This window comes from Cavia porcellus, unplaced genomic scaffold (assembly GCF_034190915.1).
Source record: "Cavia porcellus strain 051 isolate PalLab524CR breed Dunkin Hartley unplaced genomic scaffold, mCavPor4.1 scaffold_7, whole genome shotgun sequence".
NCBI classification, from domain to species: Eukaryota; Metazoa; Chordata; class Mammalia; order Rodentia; family Caviidae; genus Cavia; species Cavia porcellus.
In genome coordinates this window covers 67,998,803-68,014,685 of record NW_026947490.1, presented here as the reverse complement: position 1 = coordinate 68,014,685, position 15,883 = coordinate 67,998,803, and the positions used below count along the sequence as shown (strand labels likewise).

The following is a 15,883-nucleotide window of genomic DNA, read 5'->3' as shown; positions in this document are numbered from 1 at the left end:
TTAAGTGTTGGGACTTTGTCAGAAGCCTTTTCTGCATCTGCTGAGATGAACGTGTGTTTTTTGTCTTTGGCTCTGTTAGTATGGTGTATTACATTTATTGATTTGTATATGTTGCATATCCCTGCATCCTTGGGATGAATCCCACTTGGTCATGGTGTACCGGGGATAGAACTCACGACTTCATGTTTGCCAGGCAGACACTATACCGCTGAGCTGGATCCCTGGTCCAGTGTATAATATTCTTCATGATTATACTGCATTCTGTTTGCTAGTGTCTTATTTTTTTGCATCTGTGTAAGAGAGATTGGCCTTTAGTTCCCTTTTTTGAATTTTTATATCTTCTTGATTCAGCTTGTAATTCATACATGTCTAGGAATCTGTCCATTTCTTCTGTGTTTCCTATCCTATAAAAGTAAAAATTTTCAAAGTAGGTAATGATCCTGAATTTCCACAGGATCTGTAGTGATTTCATTCTTTTCATTCCCATTTCATGAATTTGAGTCTTTTCTTTTTTTAAAAAAAAATAAGATCAGCTAAGGGTTTATCAATTTTATTCTTTCAGACAATCAACTCTTCATTAATTGATTATATTGTTTTCTTAGTCTCAGCTGCATTAATTTCTACTCTGATCTTGTGATTTCTCCTTTCTATGAGTCTTGGGTTTGACTTGCTCTTCTTTATCTAGAAGCTTGAGGTACAACCATTAGGTTACTTGCACTCATTCTGTTTTCCTAATGTGAGAATTTACTGCTATAAATTTCTCTTAGAACTGCTTTCATTGCATCTTACAAGTTCTGATATGTGGTATCTGATTTTTTATTTAATTGCAGATATTATTTAGTATCTTCTTTAATTTCATTTGTGATCTATTGGTTTTTCAGGAGGATGTTATTTCATTTCCATGTGTTACCCAGTGTGGTGGCACACTCCCGCAATCCCAGCACTTGGGAGACTGAGCCAGGAGGATTATTGCAAGTTCAAGACTGACTACAAAGTCAGCTCAAGGCCAGCCTGAACTGCGTAGTGACACCCTGTCTCAAAAAGACAAAGGAAAAGGGGCTAGGGATTTAGCTCAGTGGCATAAGCACCTGCCTTGCAAACATGCGGTCGTGAGTTCGATCCCTGGTACCAATTAAAAAAAAAAAAAAGACAAAGGAAAAAAAATTTTTTTTCTTTTTTTTGTCTTTTTCCTTTTTATTGGTACTGGGGATCGAACTCACGACTGCCTGCTTCCAAGGCAGGCGCTTATGCCGCTGAGCTAAACCTCCAGCCCCCCAAAATTTTTTTTCATTTCCATGTATTTATGAAGTTTGTGTTGGTTTTTTGTTTTTGTTTTTGCCATTTCCACTTTCATTGCATTATGGTCAGATAATATACATGTGATAATTTCAGTTCTTTTCTATTTACTTAAGTATGCACCTTGGGCTAGCACATGATCTGTTTTAGGCAATGTCCCATGTGCAGCTAAGAAGAATGTATATTCTGATGTTGTTGGGTAGAGCACTCTAAATGTCTAAGTCCATTTGTTTACAGATTTGGGTCAGTTCTGTTGTTTCTTTGCTGATTGATATATCTGTTTATGACAGTGGGATATTAAGGTTCCCTATTACAGTTGTATTATTAATTATTTGAGCTTTCATGTCTATTAATATTTGTCTTATATAGTTGGGTGCTCCTGTGTTTGGTGTATATATGTTTAGGATTGTTATCTCCTTCAAAGTTTTCTCCTAACAAGTATGTAGTGACCTTATTCATCTCATTTGTTCATTTTTGGCTTGAAGTTCACATTGTCTACAAACAGAATAACTACCCTTGCTTTTTTCTGGATTCCTGTTTCATGGTGTATTGTTTTCCATCCTTTGAAATTTAGTCAATGAATTTCCTTTTGAGTTCAATATATTTCTTGTATACAGCATATCATTGGATCTTGTTTCTTGATCTACTCTGCCATTCTGTTTCTTTTGATAAGTAAATTGAGGCCATTTACATTAATAGTTATAACTGATATGTATTTATTTATTTTCATCATGTTACTTTCCCCTCTGTTTAAGTGCTTTGGTAATTTCTTTCTGTTCTTGGAATTGTGGTCATTTTTTTCTCTGTCTAGAATATCTTTCTATATCCTTTGTAGTGCTGGTTTTGTGGTTATGAATTTCTTCAGTTCTTTGTCATGGAAATATCTTACTTCTCCTTTAATTTCGAGAAAATTTTGCAGGGTATATCAATCTGGATTGGAAGTTGTTTTCTTTCAGGATTTGAAATACTTCATGCAGACAGCATGGTAGTGGCAAAAGAAACAAACCTGAAGATCAGTGGAGCAGATTAAAAGATGCAGAAACAACTCCAGATACACTAAGCCACTTTATCTTTGACAAAGGTGTCAAACACATTCACTGGAAGAAAAATAGCCACTTTAATAAATTCAGGAGAAACTGGCTCTGAAGATTAAAATTGGACCTACATCTTTCACCATGCACTAAAACTCAATTAGAAATGGATCCAAGATCTAACTATTAAAGCAGAAACATTAAATCTGATGGAAGTAAAGGTAAAACTCTTGAAGATACTGCTATAGGCAAAGGCATTGTGAATAAAACTTTGATCGCACAGGAACTATTACAAAGCATCAACAACTGGGATCTTATCTTATTAAAAAGCTTTTGCACAGCAATAGAAACTACCAGCAGTGAAGAGACAACCCACTATATGGGAAAAAATATTTGCTAGCTGTTCCTCAGACAGAGGGTTACTATCAAGAACATATAAAGAACTCAGAACGATCAGACTTCCCAAACTTAAAGACCCGATCCAAAAATGGTCATCTGAGATGAATATATACTTCTCAGATGAAGAAATACAAACAGCAAATAAATACATGAAAAAATGTTTAACATCACCAGTCATTTGAGAGTTGCAAATTAAAAGAACACTGAAATTCCATCTCACTCTGGAAATAATGACTGTTATCAAGAAATCAACCACTAATAAATGCTGCAAGGGCTATGGGGGAAATCTCCATTGATGATAAAACCACTGTGGAAATCAATGTGGAGATTCCTCAAAAAACTAGGATTGGAGTTCCCATTAGACCTCACTATTCCCCATCTGGGTATCTTCCCAGAAAAATTGAACACATCATACTACAGTTATACTACTAATTTCTCTTAGTTTGTTGAAAAGAAAGTTTTGTTTGGACAATTGAATGCCCATATCTTGTACTCCTAGTAACTAATTTAAAGATAATACACCATATGTTAACCATTGTTACCCTCTTATCATCTTGTTTTAAAATTTTGTTTCACTATTTTTTTCTTCTAAAATTAAAAGAAAAAAGAAAGAAAGAAATACTTCATTCCAAGCCCTTCTTGACTTGAGGATTTCAGTTACGAAGTCTGCCATGATTTTGATAGACTTTCCTTTATAGGTGTTTCTTTTCTCTAACAGCTTTTTATATTCTGTTTTTGTGCTGAGTTTCTGGGATCTTGATTATTATATATCTGGGTATAGATATATTTTAGTGATGGATAATTGGAGTTCTCTATGCCTCACTTACCTGTATGTCTGATTCTTATCCCATATTTGGGCAATTTTCTGCTATTTGGCAAATAGTTTTTTTTTTATCTCGTTTGTGCTGATTCCTGCTTTTTCATTGACACCAGTTAGTCTTATATTACTTTTCATTGTGTTGTTTTGTAGCTATTGAGTTGTTATTTCCTGATCCTTTATTTTCAAGTGATCTTTCCTTTCATGATGGCTAGCCACAATCCTGTCTTCAGGGTCTGAAAGTCTATCTTCAGTTTCATTCAAGGGGTTTTGCCAGCTTTCAGTGGACTTTTTAATTTCCTAGATATCTGTTTGACTCCATTTCATGCATTCTGTTTCATTCCTATATTGATCCTGTATAGTTTCCATTTACTTTTTTATCTATCTCTACTGTAAATTTGCTGAGCAATTCCTTGATGAATGTTGACTTTTTTTTTTTACCTGAGAGATTATTGATCTGGTTTCCTCCTATAATCTAATGGATTTGTGTCTTTGCTTCATTGGCTAACATTTCAGAAATTTCAGATGTGTGTCTTCCATTTAACTCTATTTTCTTGTCTCCTGGACTTGTTCTGGGGTGGGCCAGAAGTCACAGATTGCATTTTGTACTTGTACCTTGTCATTTTCTATTTCAAAAGTTTGTTGATCTTTGCAAGTTTTTGTAGTGGGTAGTGTTGTCACCGGTATCAAGGCCTCTCTTGGCACAGTTTGTTCTTTGAGAATGTCTTCTGTAAGTAGGAGGTTCTTTGTTTGTGTCTGTCCCAAGATCCTACCTTTCCAATTTTTTTTTTAAATTTTATTTAAGGAGAAAAAGAAAAAAAAAGCAGAGAAAGGGTACAAGTTATACAGATTTACAGAAAAAAAAATAAACAGTAGGAAATCATTAGTTATGGATTACATATTGTCATCTTAGAAATAATTGTTCAAGTTGCAAAATTAAAGCTTATATAGTGGGCATTACAACAGTGAGACTGCAAACAGTTCTGTTCAATGATCCAGCAAAACTCAGTAATATCATTACCTATCTTATACACTTAAATATACATGCAGTTATATCGTTTAGAGCACTTTCTTTTCCTCTCTTTTGTACAGTGACAATTACACATTTTGGGTTTTGTTGCTCCCACAGTTCTTATTATTTTTTTGAAAGAGAGTAGAACCAAATGTGACATAACAGAACAGAGTCAGTCAAATCAAAAGGGTGGACATAGTAGATAATGTAAAAGCATAATACAAGGTGATCAACAATGGTTACCATAATGCCTCCCGCTATCTCTAATAGAATTGCCTATATCATCAGTTATAATAAAATTGAACAAAACAGTAAAGAACAAAACTGGCAAAAGCAAAACATTGGAGACATTACAGGACTTCAAAAGTAGATAATTGTCAACCAGAATGGGCATCATAATGAATCCCACTATCTTCACAGCTGTTGCCTAAACTTTCGAACCTGGTACTATCAAGCAAAACAGAATAGAGGAACATCAGTCAAAACAAGATGGTGAGAGCAATACAGGGCTTTAAATCAAGATAATGGAAAGTCAAAGAGGGTTACTATAATATATCCTGCTATTTTTTAATTTATTTTTCCCTTAATTAAAAGGATAAAAATAAAAAAGTAAATAATAAAATGGAGATTGAGATAAAAGAGGGCATAACAGCAAAACAGCACAGATCAAAACATAACCATTTAAGCAAAATAGTGTTTCACCACAAGATTATCCCGACATAAAAGTAGTTACCATATTGTCTCTTTCCTTGAAATTTTTGAGCATAACTTCATATACTGTAGCATCAAATATATCAAAACAATGTAAAACCATTTAAGAGAATGACAGTATTACAGGGTATTTAGAATCAACTAACAGAAAATGAACAATGGTTTCTGTATAATCTCCTTGTCTATAAAAGTTTTTGCTTATACTATCATACATAATAAAATCCAGTAAGATACAACCTGTTTAGACCAATGGAGACAGAAGAACAAAAGCTTGATGAGACTTCAAAATAAGATGATACTAAATCAGTATTACCTATTAAGACGTCATTTTCTCCAAAATAGCTGTTCCTATCATCCAATCTTCTCTGCCTCATTTCTGTTGAGCTCTTTTTCTGTCATTTGTTGTCAGTTTGTCTTCTTCATTTTGTTTTCTGCTCCATTTATTGTGGCCTCTCTGCCACTATTTCTGGATTCTTCATGTTTTTCTTTTTTAGAATTTCCTGCAGTATTCTCTGTAGAGTTGAATTGGTGGTTGCATATTCCCCTAGTTCCTCTTTATCCTGGAAGCACCTTGTTTTTCCATCAATTTTGAGGGATAGTTGTGCAGGATATATCAATCTTGGCTGGAGATTATTATCTTTCAAAGCTTGAATTATTTCCCACCACGCTCTTCGTGATTTGATGGTTTGTGCCGAGAAATCTGCTATAATTCTGATGGGTGTTCTTCTTTTATGTTCTTAATTTTTAAGTTATAGATCCTCTTATCATCTTCTAGTCTTTGTATTATTGCTGTCTGCTTCTTTGTTATTTTTAAGAAGTTTTTCATTTCATGCTCCCATATTACAAATCTGCCCTCCAGTTCAGATAATCTGTCCTTAGTTTCTTTTAAGCTGTTATGCCAGTTTTTGATAGAGTTTTTAGTTTCCTGGTAATCTCTTTGAACTTGCTTCACATATTCCATGCTTTCTCTATTTTCTCCATCAAACAATTCTCCCTTGTTTTTCTGTTCTTCATTCCACCATCTGTTTTTTCTTGGGTGGTGCTTAGCATTTCTCTAATTATTCTGCTTATGTCTAGTTTCAGGTCATTAATAACTTCATTCCTGAACTTGTCTATGAGGCTCTGGAGATAGTGCTTTATATCTATTGGTGCTGTGTCTGCTATTGCCTCTTTCTCAGGATTGGGGGCCGAGGACCCTTTCTTGTTGCTGCCTCTTCCCATATTCTTTTTTCCTTATATATGCAAGCATATATAGGAGGCCCAGCTTCCTTTCCTGTTGGCCACAGTCCGATTGAAGTGCGCTGGCTAGGTGTTCCCGCCCACCGCAGCGCACCAGGAAATTGCAGACAAGGCAGCCTATGTGGGGCCCACCCCTCCAGGTCACCTTCAGGCGCTGGGATCTGAGTTGTGCTAGCCTACTGGGTCTCAGTCAGCAGCGTCATGTAGGCTAGGCACTACTCACCAATCCCGCTTGAGAGGGGGATACGTGACTGAAGTCACTGCAGCGCCCTGTTCCCACAAGACTGCCTCGTCCCAGAATGTCCTCTGTTGGAGTCTCCTAGACCGTGGAAGAGTCCCAGTTTCTCTCATTCACTGCAGGTCAATGCACAGCTCCCCACCTATCCTGCTTTCAACTCCATTCACCGATTCTGTTTCTCAGAGCTTTCACTCGTCTCTCTACCTGCCAAGCCGATGTAGACACAGCAGTGGCGGCAGGAAACCCAAATCGAGGCTTCCAATGGCGCGGGCTCCAGCTTTCACACTGAGGCTTTTCTGTTCCTGTTATAGCACCAGGATTGCATTCCCAGTTGGTTTCTCTCAGCCCAGTTCGTTCTTGGGTCAGCAGGGCATATCTCGACTTGCTTATGATTCCTTACTCTGCACCATTCCTGAATTCTAAGCTGGGTCTTTCAGAGAGCCTCCATAGCTGCTGCTATCTGTCCGCCATGTTCTCCCGGAAGTCCCCCTACCTTTCCAATTAATTAAGAGTGAAATGTTGGTATCTGTTTGGCTCAGTCCCCAATCCTTTGGTGCTAGGGTGTGGTGAGGTTGTTACCCAAGAACTTCCCAGTATTGTGACAGAAGTGAGACTAACTGGGGCTGGGGTTTTAGCTCAGTGGCATAAGCACCTGCCTTGCAAGCAGGCAGTCGTGAGTTCGATCCCTGGTACTGATAAAAACGAAAAAGGAAAAAAAAAAAAAAAAGAAGTGAGACTAACTGATCAGAACACATGTGGCATCCTAGCTAAACAAGCACAGTTAACAATAACAGTGGCGTCAAGTGCAGTTTAGAAACCAACTGTGGTAACTATTATAATTTTGAATTTTTAACCGTAGGAGCAAGGCCCACAGTTATGTAACAGAACTGATCAGAAACAGAGAGATTACATGCAAAGTGTTTGCCCTTGGCAGAGTGGATTTACCCAGTGGTGGAGAAATTTAAACATAATGCATAGAACAGACATAACTAAAAAGTAATTAATGAAAAGCCTGACTTTAGAACAGGGACTGATTGTGCAAGCTTTGGTAAACCAGAGAAGAGGACAGAAAAGAAAAAATGAAGTATGGAATAAGTAAGTTATTTTTGAAGTTTACAAGAAAAATTATACTGTTCACTCATATGAATGTATGATAAAGTCTAGAGAGGTAAATCAGGAAAGAAGATGAATAGGTTAGAACAAAAATATAGGTAAGACACAAAAGGAAAAATAGAAATAAATCAGCAAAAATAAATAAACATAAAATAAAAGTAACAAAATTTCTCTGGTGTCCACTGAGACTCCAAAACTACTGGATAACACTGCCAAGCCTGCAGTAGAGTTTGTGCTGAATTTGAGGCTGATCTTGGCCTCCAGATGAGGGCGCCTGGGGCCAGAGTCTTCAGCCAGTACTTTCTGTATGTTCCCTAGTGGCCTTCCACGCCTTACCCTGTTTTTCTTGGTGGCGTCTCTTTCCCAGTTCTGTGCTGTTTTCAGACAGACAGGGCACTGTTCCCAGTCCCGAATGCCATTGGCTCCTCCTTGCTCAGCCCTCTGTGTTCTTCTTGCACTGGCAAATCTTTGTCCTCTTTGGTCATTTTTGCAGGGTAGGGTGCGGTGCTGAGATACAGTCTGGTCTGCTCCTGTTTTTGCAGTCCAAGGCTGCTTAGTTCCAACTCTTACTCCTCTCCCAAGGTGGGCTGCTAACTTCCAGCCATTGCTCTACAAGTTCCACTGCCACCGTCACTCACCTCTGTTGCAATCTGTAACTTCCTCGCACTAGATGGGGGGTTGCTTGGGCTGCCTTTCTGCTCCACCCCTGGCAGCATGGGGACAGCGCAGGGTTGCACAATCCTAAGGTTCAAGGCTGTTTAATTCCCTGCACTTCTCTGACCACAGGGCTTGGGTGCGAGATTAACTGTGCCATTTACTACATGCTCCTGTAGTCTGTAATCTTGTTCCTGACAGTTCCATGGTTCCACTTAGTGCTCTCATGCACAAAAGGAAAGGGAAGAAAAGAGAGGGAAAAAGGGGGGGAAACTGGCCAATAATCAGAGAGAGGGAACAGCTTGTATTGGCAGAATGTACTGCAGGACTGCAATGTCTTTTGTTTGGAGGTAGGCAGAAGAGGAGGGGACCCTGGATCCTGAGTCTATCCTGTATGGCTTGATTTAGCCAGACTGCTTTAGTATATCTTTCTCCTCCTCCTCCTCCTGCTTCTCTTCCTCCTCCTCTTCCTCCTGTTCCTCCTCCTCTTCCTCTTCTTTTCCCTCTTCTTCCTGTTCCTTTTTTTTTTTTTTTTGGTACCAGGGATTGAACTCACAACCTAGCACTTGAGAGGCAGGCACTTATGCCACTGAGCTAAATCCCCGGCTCTCTTTTTCCTCGTCTTCTAATTCATCTTCTTCATCTTTTAATATTTCTAAGTATGAGAGGCAGTTGTCCCAATCCAGTGACCCACTGGCAGCTAGGTAAGCTGGCTGGCCATTTTGTTAAGGACTGTCCACGTTTTGCTTGATCTATTAGTCTCTTATTTCACACTGATTTTAGTTTCAGGATGTATATCCTCCCCTTTCTTCTAATTACCTATATTTTAGTTGAAATTCTCTTAGTAGCTCTGAACAAGCCCCTTCTCTCATCATGGTGTCTCTCCCCTGGTGTCTGCTTTCAACTTTTTTTTTTAAATTTATTTTAAAGAAAGACTAAACAAAACAAAATAGAAATAATACATACGTTCAGAGAAAAAAGTAAACAGTAAGGAATCATTAGTTGATGTTTACATATTGTCGTTTTACAAATAGTTGTTCAGGATACAAAAATGGAACATGTAAAGTGGGAATTCAAACATCGAGAGCACAAACAGTTCTGTTCAACTGTCCAACAAAAACTTAGTAACATGGTTGTCGATCCTATACACTTAAACATACATGCAGTTATCCATATCTTCATTTATGTTTAGACTAAACAAACTAAAGCAGGTTAAAATCATTCTGAACAAAGAATAATAGTATTGCTGGATTTCACATCATGACACTCAATGGTCAGCACTGAGTACTTAGTGTCTTTTTTTAAAAATTTAAAGGAAGACTAAACAAAACAGAAAATGGGTAGAAATACTACAGAATTTCAAAGAAAAAAAAATAAACAGTAAGAAATCACTAGTTGATGATTATAGATTGTCTTCTTACAAATAATTATTCAAGACACTAAAGTGGAGCTTATAAAGTGGGGATTCAAACAGTGAGACTGAAACCAGTTCTGTTCAACTATCCAACAAAAACTTAGAAATATGGTTATCAATCCTGTACACTTAAACATACATGCAGTTATCCATATCTTCAATTATGTTGAGATTGAATAAACCCAAGCAGGCTAATATCACTCTGAACAAAGAATAATACTATTGCTGGGTTTCACATTATGACACTCCAGGATCAGCACTGGATATTTTAGTGTCTCTTTTTCTTCAAAGTATCTGTTCATTTCATCATGTGTCATATGATCAGTTCTCATAAACTGTTTATAGATTCTACACATACATGAGTCTTAACATGTATTTCTATCCTTTCTATATTAGAAGGAGAAACAAAACAAAGCAAAACAAAGGCAAAACAAAACATATTCCTGGGGCTGGGGATTTAGCTCAGTGGCATAAGCACCTGCCTTGCAAGCAGGCAGTTGTGAGTTCGATCCCTGGTACTGATAAAAAAAATTTAAAAAAAATAAAAATAAAAACAAAAAACAAACCAAAAAAATCATATTCCTATAAACACATGAAACGAAATAAACATATAAGACCATTGTACAAATCGTTCTACCATAGTTCCTGTGTTGTCTCTTGTTATCTCCAATAGAATTGGCTATATCATCAGACATAGTATAATTGAATATATCAGTACATAACAGTATTAATAAAAACACAACTTTGTATATATTATAGAACTTCAAAAACCAGCAATTATCAAACCAGAATGTGTATCACTGAGTCTTGTCATCTTCAGTGTAGTTGTCTATATTCTCAGACTTGATACTCTCAATCATATCAGTTTTGAATAAAATCTTCTCTGCCTCATTTCTGTTATGCTCTTTTTTTTTGGCCATCAGTTGTCTGCTTATTTTCTTCATTCTGTTTTCTGCTCCATTCATTGAGGCCTCTCTGCCACTGTTCCTGGAATCCTAGTACTTCTCTCCCTCTCTCTGCAGTATTCTCTGTAGAGTTGGATTGGTGGTTACAAAGTTGCCGTGTTCCTCTTTGTCTTGGAAGCATCTTGTTTCTCCATTAATTTCCAGAGACAGTTTCGCAGGGTATATCAATCTGGGATGGAGGTTATTTTCTTTCAGGGCTTGGAATATTTCACTTCAGGCCCTTTTTGACTTGATGGCTTGTGTCGAGAAGTCTGCTGTTATTCTGATGGGCCTTCCTCTGTAGGTTATCTGTTTCTTGTCTCTAACAGTTTTTAATATTCTGTTCTTATATTGAATTTCTGGGATCTTGATTATTATATGCCTGGGTGTAGCTCTGTTTTGGTTGTAGGTGGCTGGCGTTCTGATTGCCTCATATGTCAGAATATCATTTCCTTTTCCTTTGTTTGGGAAGTTTTCCTTAACTATTTCTGTGAATAGCCTTTGTAGTTCCTTTGTTTGTACCCCTGCTTCTTTATTCACATTCTTTATTCTCAGGTTGTAGATCCTCTTGTTGTCTTCTAGCCTTTGTATTGTTACTGCTTGTTTCCTTGTTATTTTTAAAAAGTTTTCCCTTTCATACTCCCACATTGCAAAATTATCCTCCAGTTTGAATAATCTATCCTTAGTTTCTTTCAAGCTGATTTGCCATCTTTCCGTAGAGTTTTTAATTTCCTGATGATCTCTTTGAATCTGCTTCATGTATTCTATATTTTTTTATATTCTTCACCAAATGGTTCTCTCCTTTGTTTGAGTTCCTCCCTTCTTCCGTCTGTGTCTGCTTGAGGAGTGCTTAGTATCTCTTTTATTAATCTTCTTGTATCTTGCTTTATTTGGCTAAATATTTCACTTTTGAGCTCATATATGAAGTCCCAAATATATCTCTTTATGTCCACTGGCGCTGTGTCTGATATTGCATGTTTGCTGTTCTCATTCTCCTTTGTATTTACCTGTCCTGGGTCAGTGTTCTCAGGGTTGGGACCTGGGGACTTTTTGTTGTTGCTTCCTCTTCCCATCTTTTTTGCTTCTTCCAGGAGGCCCCAGTTTCTTTCTTTGTTGGTTACAATTCTTCTGAAGTACGCTGGCTAGATGACCCTTCACACTGCAGTGTGCTAGTGACTTGCAGACAGTGACAGCATATGCCAGCCCCTCCCCTCCAGATCAGTCAAGCTGCTGTGGTCTGCACTACTATATTACTTTACGCCGCCTCCCCTCCAGACCAGCCAAACCTCTGAGGCCCCACTGGGCCAGTGTGGTTAGTGTGCACCATCACTGCAGGGACTTGACCTCAGATAACCTATTGGGTCTCAGCCAGGTCACGTGACCCAGGCCTAGCTTACTCTACCAATCCCGTTCAGGAAGGGAACAATTGATTGAAGTCACTCCTGCCCCTTGTACTTGCCAGTCCTGCCCGGTCCCAGAATGTCATCCGCAGGAGCCCCCCTATTTATGGAATGGCCATCACTCACCACAGGTTGTGGTAGGCTCCCCACCAACTCAGCCCTCTGTTTGGCTCACCGACCCCTGAACTCACTGTAAATGCGCCTCCAGTAAGTCAAAGCAGTGGGACCTCAGATGGCTCGGCAAGTCGTGACAGGACCCCGGCCAGTTGGGATCCTGGGATCCTGATAAGTCGTGGCAGGACCTCGCCAGTCCAGCACAACCTCGGCAAGTTGCAGCAGACCCCAGCAAGTCACAGGGTTGGCCAGTTGCGGCAGGACCTCAGATGGTCGGCAAGTCACCTTAATTTCTTCTTGGTAGGAGAGAATTCATGTCCCTCTGTTTGAGGCTCCCCACTGTGTATTATGTTGAAATCTAACTTGACTATCTCACAGAGCCTCTGTAGCCAGCTGTTGTCTATCCACCATCTTTGCTCCTCCCCCCTCTGCTTTCAACTTTGGTGGCCTCTGCCAGTCAGGACCTGTGGTCTCCTGTTGGTGTTTGGCCCCAAAGGTCAGTTTTATTCCACACTTAACTGGCAATAGGATGAACTCTATCTCATGAAATGACTGAAAATTATATACCCAAATCCCGAGCTTTAAAAAGGGAGGGTAACTCGTTGTTCTTCTTACCAAATGTTTATCTAAAGGACAGAGAGGCCCAGGCTTGTTCTGTGATGCAGAGTGCCTGGCCAGAGTGCTTGCAGAGTGCGTGGCACTTGTGTAACTCTCTGGCAATTCCCAATCTTTTAAATTTTCCTTTTCTTGAGCTTTAGCTTCTTGATCTAGAAAGCAAATGAATTATACTGAATATTTCCAAGCTGCCTTCCAAGTCAAGTCCTTATAAATCTGTGGTTTGAAGCAGTTCTCTTTGCTTAAAAAATGGATTAAACACTAAAACACCATTACATCAAAGCTTGTTAGTACCCAGATACTCATCTTTAGAAGACATAATTTATTCCTTTGAACTACACCAGACACATTAAACATAGGTCCGTTGTAGCACAACTGGCCAAAGGAAAGTGTTAATTGTATTTCGCAAAAATTGTGTTATAAAGGAGCTCTGCTGAGGGCTTTCTTCAATGGATATAAATTAAGATTAACTTTGTTTAATTTGAGAAACTACTTTCTGGCATCTCTTTCTAAATAGAGATGCCATCACAGAACAGAGTGTGGGAAGACACAGGATATGCTTGTTTTCCTCCAAACGCTAGCCTCAGATCTTCAACAGTCACTGTGATTAAACGAGATTGTTCAGATCACATGGTTCTTTCAGGATGCAAGGAGCATTGTGGGGTACAGAGTTGCTTCTGTCGTTTAAACATTTAACATTATCTTCTCGAGGGAAGATTGGGATTTGACTAATTTTAAAGTTTCCTCTTCAGGAAACTTCCAAATTCTCCAGAGAAACCTACAGAATTCAGTGAACATGGCTGCTGATACATTTTATGGATATGTAAGCACTGTTTTTTTGCAGCCTCCAGCTCCCAGTAACAGCTCTTTGCAATAGGAGTCAGCAGTAAGTGTGAGGTGCTCACAATGGTCAGCTTTTACCATAGCTATATGCTCGTCAGTACCAGCAGACTGGCCGGCCGGCAGCCTCTGGCTGCTTCAGATCTGGAGCTCATTGGGTCTTCTCTTTCCATTCAGGAACACATTATTGTTTGCTGCACTGTGTTTCCTTAATCTAAAACCTTCACTTAGGGATGTGTTCATTGATCAACTGTGCTAAAGCCTTACTAAACCAAATCTCAAATGAACTTCATGTTCACTTGTATTTTGAGACCTGTGACTATTTACTAAAGAATCCTGGGGCTGGGGATTTAGCTTAGTGGCATAAGCACCTGCCTTGTAAGCAGGCAGTTGTGAGTTTGATCCCCGGTACCGATAAAAAAGAAAAAGACAAAAAAAAAAAAAAAATTGTTTAAAAAGAATCCTCTGTCAGTTCTTTCAAGGTAAATTTCTTAGTTTATTCTTTGGTCAGTGGTGCATTTGTGGTTTCCTTTTATGTGCTGGTGGTAAACAGGAGAAATGATTTTTCTGCCCTTGTTGAGCTTATAATCTAGATGGACATTAGATTCTGTCACTGAGAAGTATGACTGGTTAATGAGCTCAGAGGAACCTTGGCTGGGAAGGTTCAAGACCTGCAGGGTGAGACAGACTGATGTCTGCTCTAGGTTAATTTCTGCAGGTAGCTTACTGAGCACATATGTTGTCTGTCTGTCTCGGTCTATCTCTGTTGCTCCTGTCTGTCTTTTCTCTCCTCTCCTGTCTTCTTCTCTTCCTCCTCCTTCTCCTCCTCTTCCCCCCTCCCCTCTGTCTCTGTCTCTGTCTCTCTCTCCTTATAGTACTGGAGATTGAACCCAGGGCCTTTACACAAGCTACATCCCCAATCCATCTTTATTTTGAAACAAGGTTTCACTGAGTTGTCCAGACTGGCCTCAACTTGCTCTCTTCCTGCCTCACCCTCCCAGAGGGATTATAGGTGTGCCCCATTGCGCTAGCCTCCTGGAATCTTTCTTGGATAGCTTCTGGTGCTGATCCCAGAAGACATATCTGTGAGGAGTCTGACCAACACTGACATTTCCGTGCCATAGTCTGAGGAGAAGCTTTTCTGTTCACTCATAAACCCATTAGCATGGTCTCAAGGTAGAGGAAGTGCCCTCTCATCTCCAATGCGGTGAAGACTTTCCAGGATGGTTTCCTAGAAATCAGAGCGGTGCTGTGTCTGCACACATCGTCTCTTCTCACTGCTGCCAGTACCCAGCATCACCAGACTTCAGTCCTGACCAGTCTGCCGGCCTCGGCTTGCGTCTCAGTGGAAGAGTCCCTGATTGCAAGTGAGGGTGGGCATCTTCCCATTTTTGTCCTTACTTAGTTGCTTTGCCTCTGTGAATGTCCGTCTTTTACGTGTGTTTTTATCAGGTCGCCCTCTTCTCACCATCTCACCTGAGTTGTCTGTCAGTCACAGGTGTTGTCAGTCCAAGCCCTCACTTCCCAGCTCGGGGGGCACTGCACCTGTCAGCTCTCATGGTACCGAAGCGGGCTTGACAGTCAGGTGGATTCTTTCCCTTTTGGCTTTCTTCCTTTTATACCCATTTTGGAAAAGTCCTCCCTTTTGTGATGAGATATCATGGTAAAGTGGAAAAATGATATTCTCTTATTTTAAGTGTTAATGCTTTTAGTTTCTGTATGCAGGTCTGTAATCCAGCTAAAGTTACAGTATTCTGCAATGTGAAAGACAGGCTCACTTTGATTTTTCCCTCTCGGGATGGTCATTTCACACCGTCCTTTCCCCACAGACTTGAGCATTCTTCTTCCTCGTGTTGACTCAGGCTTTTGTCCACTCTGCCCAGTTTCATGGCTCAAAGATTATATTTTCTTCCTTTGTGTTCACTTTTCTGTTTCCTTAAGTAAGCATTTAACGGTTCTTTGAGTGAGGATCTATGACCTTTTCTTTCCATCTTTATTCTGAAAATGTCCTTGTTTCACCACTGCTGTCAAGCCATGTGGTATATA

At 39.3% G+C, this 15,883-nt stretch overlaps 1 protein-coding gene across 5 annotated transcripts in view; it reads left to right on the top strand.

The window, feature by feature from the left end:
• Window positions 1-15,883, top strand: part of Bend7 (BEN domain containing 7) — a 93,614-nt gene that overhangs the window by 55,996 nt on the left and 21,735 nt on the right. The gene's annotated exons all lie outside the window — the stretch shown is intronic.